This window comes from Silene latifolia, chromosome 2 (genome assembly GCF_048544455.1).
Source record: "Silene latifolia isolate original U9 population chromosome 2, ASM4854445v1, whole genome shotgun sequence".
NCBI classification, from domain to species: Eukaryota; Viridiplantae; Streptophyta; class Magnoliopsida; order Caryophyllales; family Caryophyllaceae; genus Silene; species Silene latifolia.
The window spans coordinates 190,723,354-190,732,100 of record NC_133527.1 but is presented as its reverse complement, the minus strand read 5'-3'; the positions used below and the strand labels follow the sequence as shown (position 1 = coordinate 190,732,100).

At 34.7% G+C, this 8,747-nt stretch overlaps 1 long non-coding RNA gene across 1 annotated transcript; it reads left to right on the top strand.

Annotated features, from left to right (window-relative positions):
- The first annotated feature begins 5,861 nt into the window (after positions 1-5,861).
- On the top strand, positions 5,862-8,334 carry LOC141632014 (uncharacterized). Its single transcript, XR_012537742.1, has 3 exons — positions 5,862-6,117; positions 6,345-6,469; positions 7,877-8,334. It is a non-coding gene; the product is annotated as an uncharacterized LOC141632014 (long non-coding RNA).
- The last annotated feature ends 413 nt before the right edge of the window (positions 8,335-8,747 follow it).

The following is an 8,747-nucleotide window of genomic DNA, read 5'->3' as shown; positions in this document are numbered from 1 at the left end:
TTGGCCACTTGGCCACTACGTGACAAAAGGTGAAAGTCTATAAATACTCCTCAACCCTCATTGGGGAAATGATCGAGAATCTAACCTAAAACACGTCATAATCTGGTAATACCTTCCTTATCTCTCTACAATATATACTTCGCCAAGTAACACATAACACACAATTTTGCATCAAATAAATGGAAGAAGATAAGAAAGCCTATTTCTTAGGCCTAAATGTAGGTGTGAGGTGTTATTTCTTGTTGGAATAAAAGCGTAACAACGGATGAAAGACAGAGAAAGACAGAAACAAAAACCAGGAAGAATACTTATCGAAACAGAATAGCAGTGCCGTGGTAATGAAGCCACTGACTTGAAAACAATATCGGCACGACTCCGGTGGTTATCGCCTACACGCCGTACGTTTCCCAAGGTTAACACTGCAGCTTTCGAGCCGCACCACTGAAGCAAGAAATCTTTGGAACAAACAGATACTTTACCCGGAAAAACTCAGAAGCAAAAGAAAGAGAACATATTTGAGAGTAGAGGAGAGAAAGAGAAGAGAGTGTTTGAGTTGTATATATTCTGTGAAGTGAACAGCTCTATTTATAGGGGAAAATAGAGTCATTATACGACAAAATCACAAGAAATTAAGGGACGGTCAAACGTAATTAAGGGGTTAATTACGCTCCCTTAATCTCTGCAATCAATAGTCATAAAAACATTTGACTAAACAGATACATTGAACCTGGACCTAAACCAAAAACACACACAGCCCAAAAAGAAAAGAGGGCCTTTGGCCCGCCCCGCAGGGGCTCTACCCAAACCCAAACCCAAACCCGAGCCCGAGCCCGAGCCCGAGCCCGAGCTCGAGCCGGGCCGGGCCGGCGCGCGCGCGCGTGTGTGTGTTAATTTGGATCAGGCTCACAGGCCCAACACTCTCAACAAAAACCTCCTTGGTCCAACTCTTATCCACTTGGGGACAAAGTAGATATAAAAATATCAAAACTCTACCTTTCCCCACCGATGTGGGAGAATGGCAAAACTCATTTGAGTTTTTGGCTTAACTAAGCCATTACTACCAACATTTCTTAGGGGTTGTTTGGTTGCCCTTGAAATAACATGAAGAAGTTTTACTTCCCATGAATTACAAAAAAATTGAGTCATTTGGTTGCCACTTTTTTTTTAAAAAAATAGAGAAGCTGCACTTTTCATGGAATTAACTTCCTACAAAAATGTGGGAATTGAAGTTGCTTACCAACACCCCTTGGTGAGTTGAACTTCCCATGGAAGTAAACTCGTGCATTGGCAACCAAACATTTTTTGAAAATTCTCATGAATTAAATGAATTTACTTCCCATAATATTATTGATGGGGCATATTCTGCACCCGCTGACCGAGTCAACATATTGAGCAAGGTCAAAGATATCCACAAAGAAGTCAACGACTTAGACAACCCTAACCGACGCACTGTCGGCTGTCTGTCTCTTGGGTCTCGGCCGGACAACTAGCAGGTAGGGCACATATCCGCGTACTCATATCCAAGACCCCTCGGCATGGAGTCAACAGGGCCCGCCGGCCTGCCATGGGTCCCTCGGCCGAGGGTAGATCAGTCTTTCCACCTGCTAGCCACTTGGCCACTTGGCCACTACGTGACAAAAGGTGAAAGTCTATAAATACTCCTCAACCCTCATTGGGGAAAGGATCGAGAATCTAACCTAAAACACCTCATAATCTGGTAATACCTTCCTTATCTCTCTACAATATATATTTCGCCAAGTAACACATAACTTAATCCCTTTAAGTTTACTGACTTGAGCGTCGGAGTGAGTACGCTCGATACAAAGTCGAGCCCTCAGTTTGTTCACTGTTTCAGGAGAGACCGAGAGGAGGATTCAACCAAAGACATCCATTCACCAAGCTTGCGTGGTAAACAACACTGCTCTGGAATTACACCCGGAACAATTATTGTATTTCTTGTGATCTTGCAATTCTCGCATCAACTAAACGACCCCTTAGTGTTTGTGATTGAGAGTTGTATATTACGGAATATTGTTTTTAACAGGGCTCTGTAGTCTGTACAAAGGTTACTAATTGGAACAATTCTTCGATTATAGTCAATAATGGGTTGTTAGTAGCCGAATAGTAGGGTATTTTCTCTATGAAAGAGGACAATAACATGACACGGGAGTTTTTATGGATGCACTTTCAATAAATGGATTTTATTCCACCTCATTTTGCTAATAACTTATTTTTAATTTTTACACTCGCTCCATCCCATTTTTAGTATTTCACTTTTTATTTTGGGAGAATTTAGGAAAGATTTGTAAATTATCAACTCTATCCCTCAAATGAAAAAATAGTTGAGACCCAAAATTTTATGGTGGTTAAGGTGATAGTTAGTTATGTAGAAGTAATATTGGATAACTAAAATTTTTCCTTACTAAATTTAAAAAAGAGAGAATAATTATGAGATAAATTTTAAAGAAAAAGGGGGCAATAAAAGTGAGATAGAGAGAGTATCATTTAAAAGAAGGTTCCAAAAATGGTCTAAACTAACTAATCATAATTAAATGATTTAATTATCATTTTGTTTTTGGCTGAAATAGCTGAAATAAACTGAATTGAATGAAGTTGAACTAAACTGAATTGCATATGGTCTAACTTAACTGAAATTAAGTCCCAAAAAACAGGGTCTAAATGTGTGTTAATTTAAATATTTGATAATTTCTACCATGATAATAACTTCCTTGGGCCAAATGATAAGATATATTATGTGTTTCTTTTTTTTGCCGAAAATGTGTTTCAAGTGTTATAAAACAAACTAAAAATAAGTTATTAATTCATCATAAATTCTTTTAAATATTTTTTTATATATGCCTGTGCAATTTTGCACGGGTTTTAAACTAGTCTATCCATAATACTTGATCCATCGTAAGTCTGTGACGAATATGTCCGTCAGTATCAAAATTATGTTTGAATCCCTTTTTTAAGATTTACTATAAAATTTAGGAGCTATATTTGACATGTTTTAAATTTAAGACAAATAAAATCTGTCTTAAATAAAAATTTCCCTTATACTAAAAGAATAAGGATTGTAAAATGTGTTCCCTCTAAAAGCACTCCCTTCATCAAATTTAATTTGGTTATTAAACTCAAATATATATATATATATATATATATATATATATATATATATATATATATATATATATATTCCGTAACTATTGATTGAAATAAAATAATTTTATATAAACCCATAAATTATATTGCTAAATTTAAATTTTTTATTTGGAGCTATTATTAATGATTATGACACATAATTACCTGTAGAATATAAAATTATAAACTCTTATTATTAGCTTATATGATGAATTTTTTTGAGAGAATTTAAAATAGACATCATTAGTTTCGAGTAACAAAAAAAATCATTATTATATATATATATTTATTTTCTTTTTTTTTCCTCCAATCAAAATACTTTGGCGTGAAATATGAAAATTAATAACGTGTCGATTTAACCTATAACTAAAACACGCTAAAAATAACAACCATATATATATATATATATATACATATATATATATATACTGCGCATGCATCCTAGATTAGTTTGTGGTTAATAATTGATTTGCATGACTGCATGGGTGGGTCTGACTGACCACACGTCCACACGTAGTAATAAAGGCTCGTTATATATGATGAGTCTGAATTATATGAATCAAAATCAATAATTATTATTATTAGTCATGAATGATATTCCCTCCATACCACACCAAAGGCTAGGTAGCACGGACACTTCTCCTAATTAGCCGTCCCGTGTCCGACACCGTGTCGGACACCCGACACTCGTCGGACACACGCCTAAAAATGTTATAGTAAAGACGAGGAATAAATTATCAAAAGAGATTGATTAGAAGATTGGTTTGGGTGAGAAATGAGAATTAGTTATAGTTAAGGTCAAATTTTACCTTCAGTTACCTAAATTTAGTATCAAATACATTAAATTTAGAATCAAATACATTACAAAAATAAAATCATACGTTATTTATAACCATAAGATATGTTTTTTTATTAAATTTAAATAGCGTGTCCCGTGTCCTAAATTTCATGGGATGCTGTATCACGTGTCCGTGTCATGTCCGTGTCCGTTTTGGTGCTACCTAGACCAAAGGTAGCGTAGGGGAAAATGGAGTATTTAAGAAAAGATGGAAAAGGTAAGGGTAAAGAGGGAAAAAATAGGTGTGATATGTAATTGTGGGTTGGTAGGCGACTAGGCGGGGTATGCAATGACATTTTGAGTAAATATCAAAAGGGTATAAGGATAACTTGGTAATGTTGTGGACTAAATATAGGATGTTACCTTTGGCGTGGTACGTCCGTTTATAATAAGTGTTACCTTTGATGTGGTACAGAGGGAGTAGAAGCAAAATTAATTAAATAGTTATACTGTTGATGAAAACAATATGCTGGACGGTAGATTTACATTAGGTGTATGAGGTTTTTATACACTACCAATTAATCAAATAATATTTACTTATCTACTATTCAGCAATAATTGGAGTAGCAAAAATCCGTCTTCTAAAACACTTTCTTTATGTCAAGAGTTGTGAGTAAAATGAGTAATCAGTTCGGTATGAATACTTGGGTTTTTAAATGAAACTTTTTCTAAATAGTACTCCCTTCTAGTTTGCCTATAGTTCCCTCTTTTCTTTTTCATGCTAGTCGGGTTTTGTTCCCTCTTTCCTTATTTGGAAACCTTTGTGTGGTCCAAATTCAATTCCATGTGGGATATGGTGTTTTGTGTGGTCCAAATTCATTTCCTTAATTTTGTCCAAAAAGAAAGGGGAACACCGTCTCATACTAAAATAATTAGGTATTTTGCCCATGCGATTTTTTTGATAAATAGTAACTACTTTTCCATAAATAGTAAACAATTATTATTACGGTAGAATGTATAGGACGGTGTTATGTGCATTCGAAAATTCAAAAACATACTCGTAGATTGCATTGGAATTTGATAAAAAGACACTTGCTCTCGTATAGTAGACAAGTGCAATAGTGCATGCTCTTATCAATTACTTAGAGCACCCAAAATAAAGAGGATGAAAGATCCTCTTAACACTCTCTTTTAGACATGTCAAAATTCGACTCGACCCGAAAACCCGACCCGTTTTTTAGGGTTACTGACCCGGTATTTTCGACCCGCGACCCGTTTGACCCGAACCCGAAATGACCCGTTATTTTATGGTCGAGACCCGATCCGAACGGGTCGACCCGTTGGGTCAAAGGTAAATCAAGAATTTTATTAAAATATTAATATTTATATATTATATTTGAAAAATAGTTAAAAAAATATTTTTTTAATTACTTAAAATTACAAAAACAACTAAAAAGTTAGTTTTATATAACTTTTATAATATTTAATAATAAAATAATTATTAAAAAACTTTATTTTAATAATTATGTCAATATAATTAATGTAAACGTTGAATATGATTAAAATATTAATTTTAAATATGTTTTACATCACTAGTAGAAAAACCCCCTATCACGAAGCTGTTATAGTGGCGGTTTTAATAGAAAACGCCACAAAAAAATAGTTAAGAAAGTATTAGTGGCGGTTTTAATTGAGAACCGACGTGATAAAATAAATTAATTATGGCGGTTTTATTTAAACACCGTCGTTATAGGGCTTTTGTGGCGGTTTAAGTTACAACCGACGTGAAAAGTTTGTGGCGGTTTTATTTAGAAACCGTCGTGTTAGGTTTTTGTGGCGGTTTAATTTACAACCAACGTGAAAAGTGATGTGACGGTTTTATTTTAAAAACCGCCACTGTAAGGTTTTTGTGGCGGTTTATTTAAAACCGACGTCAAAATCCGACTCTAAATCACTCTAAACCCTAGTGTCCCTCAATGGCCCTCTTTTATTCTGATCCCCAATTTCCCATCTTCCTCAAGACCCAACTTCCGCATTAATGATCTTCACCTCGACACCTCAATGGTGTATCTTTCTACGCAGAACAGGGGTAGGTCATAGAACGCCGGCAGCCACTTCGTGACCCACAACCACCTCATGGCCTATCTTGTTACTTCCGGCATAACCTCGTCAATGGCCAGTTCGCAAATTTCAATCAGGTTGTTTTTTTTTCAATCTACTCCTATAACTGTATCGCCCCATTAGTACTCGATATACCAAATTCGATCCATTTCCTCCGACCTATTTCGTTTTTCAATTCTACTTGACTTTACTAACTCATTCATCTCCCATTTTCTTTATTTGATTTTAATTTTCATTTTAATTTGCTTATTACTTTGCTAATTTTTCTTTCATTTCATTAATTTCATTCCATATATTAAATTAGGGTTTTAATGATGATGGATGTGAACGACGATGCGGTGGCGGCTCAAATGACAATGGTTAATCAACTTGCCTGATTTGAAAATTACGCATAAGAAAGTCGTCATTGTGGCCAAATTAGCATATGAGGTATGCTGCTTCTTTCCCATTCTTTTTGTATATGTTTTGGTTGATTTAGAATTTTTATTGTTCTTTTACATATATTTCTTCTTTCTCTCCCAGTCGAAAATTTGGGGTTTCTTCGTTTCGATTGAAATCGACAGTTACATTCATTCTATTATGTGATTGTATGCGTTATAACCTCATTCATTCACTTGTTGTATATGTGTGATCTACACAAGCAATTAAAGCGCTTTGAATCTGACATCCCATTTTGTATGCCACAATGAGGGGTAAATTGTGTTAATTTTCCTGTTAGTTCTTCACTGTTTAATTGCAGGACTAATTTGGAAATTATGGGAAAGGAGAATTCATTTATTAAATGCAATGACTGGTTTGTGTGTAATTACTCTTTTGTAAAAAGTTATACTGTATGTATGTTGCAGATGAGCTAACATTTACAGAGTAGTTTTGTATTACACCTTATTTTCCAAGGAAAGTTGAACTTGTGGGTTGTGACTTGTGTCTTGTGGTGCAAATGATTTATCTATAGTTAAACAATTCTTGTTTAAATCCGTCTTAACTTAAGACGATTCTCATAACGAATTATAAATGGGGGTGTTACAATAGGTTTGAGTCATGCTTTGCGGATCATATTAGATTGTAGTATATGAGCTGAATGGAAAGGAATATTCGACTGCAAATATTTTTGTGGTAGAGTATTCTTTTTAGTTTCTTAAAAGAGTTGCATTCACCAAAAAGCTAAATGATCATACATCTGTTTGTGTTTTTTATTTGGAGAAACATGTGTGTCATTTATTAGTAATTGCAGGAAATTATGATGTGTAGAGCTTTGTGTTAGTTTTTGTTTAAAACTGCAATCAAGTTTCTCAAAAATGGATCTCACTATGTTCTTAGATATTGTCTATTGACATGCTGGACGGGTGTGAACATATGATTTTACTTTGTCATGAAATATCTTGGTTCCATGGTTTGTGAATTTGCAATGTTGCTTTGCCATGTTTTATAGTTGTGATCATTTGAACTGTTAAGGTATTGACGTCTATTTTCAATTTCTTTCCTTTTTTGCAACTGTTGTATCATAGGCAAAATAAGCGACATCTAGGTTATGTCAGCTTATTAGAATTCTCCTAGAATTGAACACTTAGTCCTGAAGTGTTAGTTACTGATAGTCTGAAACTACAATCACATGAGAACCTTCAGATTCCGGATTCATGTTGAATCTACATTCAATACATTTGTAAGCTATGCGTTGACATAGAATCCAGTGATCAACGACACAAAACAGAAAGGGACCAGATAATTCCTTATGATTTTAAATGGGATTTATTTTATTCAAGCATTCATACGGCTTGTTCAGTCTGTATACTTATTGTTTCTGACGCCTCTTGTGCTAAATGTTTTTACCTGTTGCAGAGTGAATCATATTCATGTTGCACCAAAAATCCAGCTCAAAGCTGTTCAACTTTATTCTGAATTCGTGGACAACTAGTTTTCAAAGGTAGGCAAAAGAAGTGGTAACTTGTCTTAGCCTTAATGGCTATATCGCTTCCACATTTCACCTTTGTTGGGTGTCGATCAGGAGAGTAAAGAGGCCACTGGAGGTGATAAGATTCAGAATAAACCTGTGATCGTTCAGTTCAAGATTCCAGATCAAACTGAGCCTAGATGTGGTAATTGACTCCTTAATGTTTGGAGACCATCTGTGTTTGTTTCTGTTACAGGAATATATTAGTTCATGAATACGTTATAATCTTTTGTTGTTTCGTACAGGAGAATGCACTTATAACTAAGACGTGTATTTGATTATTTATACACTTGAATGTATTTTTTTTTTTTTATCATCAGCAATACTAATTTGTTGGGTCGGATGATACACAAGTTTGTTGGTTGCCATTCTCTTGTTTCTATTGTTTGTTCATTTTGCTATTTGGATTGTCAAATCTCTAGGATATTGCTACCAAAATTTTGGTAGCAAATAATTTTTTTTTTTAAATAACTACCTATGGTGGCGATTCTTCACCAAACAACCGACGTTATAATTACCTTTAATGGCGGTTCTGTACCAACAACCGACGTTATAATTACCTTTAGTGGCGGTTCTGTAACAACCGTCGTTATAGAGAACATATAGAGGTGTAATTATATTATTGATATACCTATGGTGGCGGTTTTCAACTAATAACCGCCACTATAGGTGAATTATAATGGCGGTTCTGGTCTAACAACCGTCGTTTTATATAAGTCTATAATGGCGGTTTTGTTTCATAACCGCCACTGTAGGCAA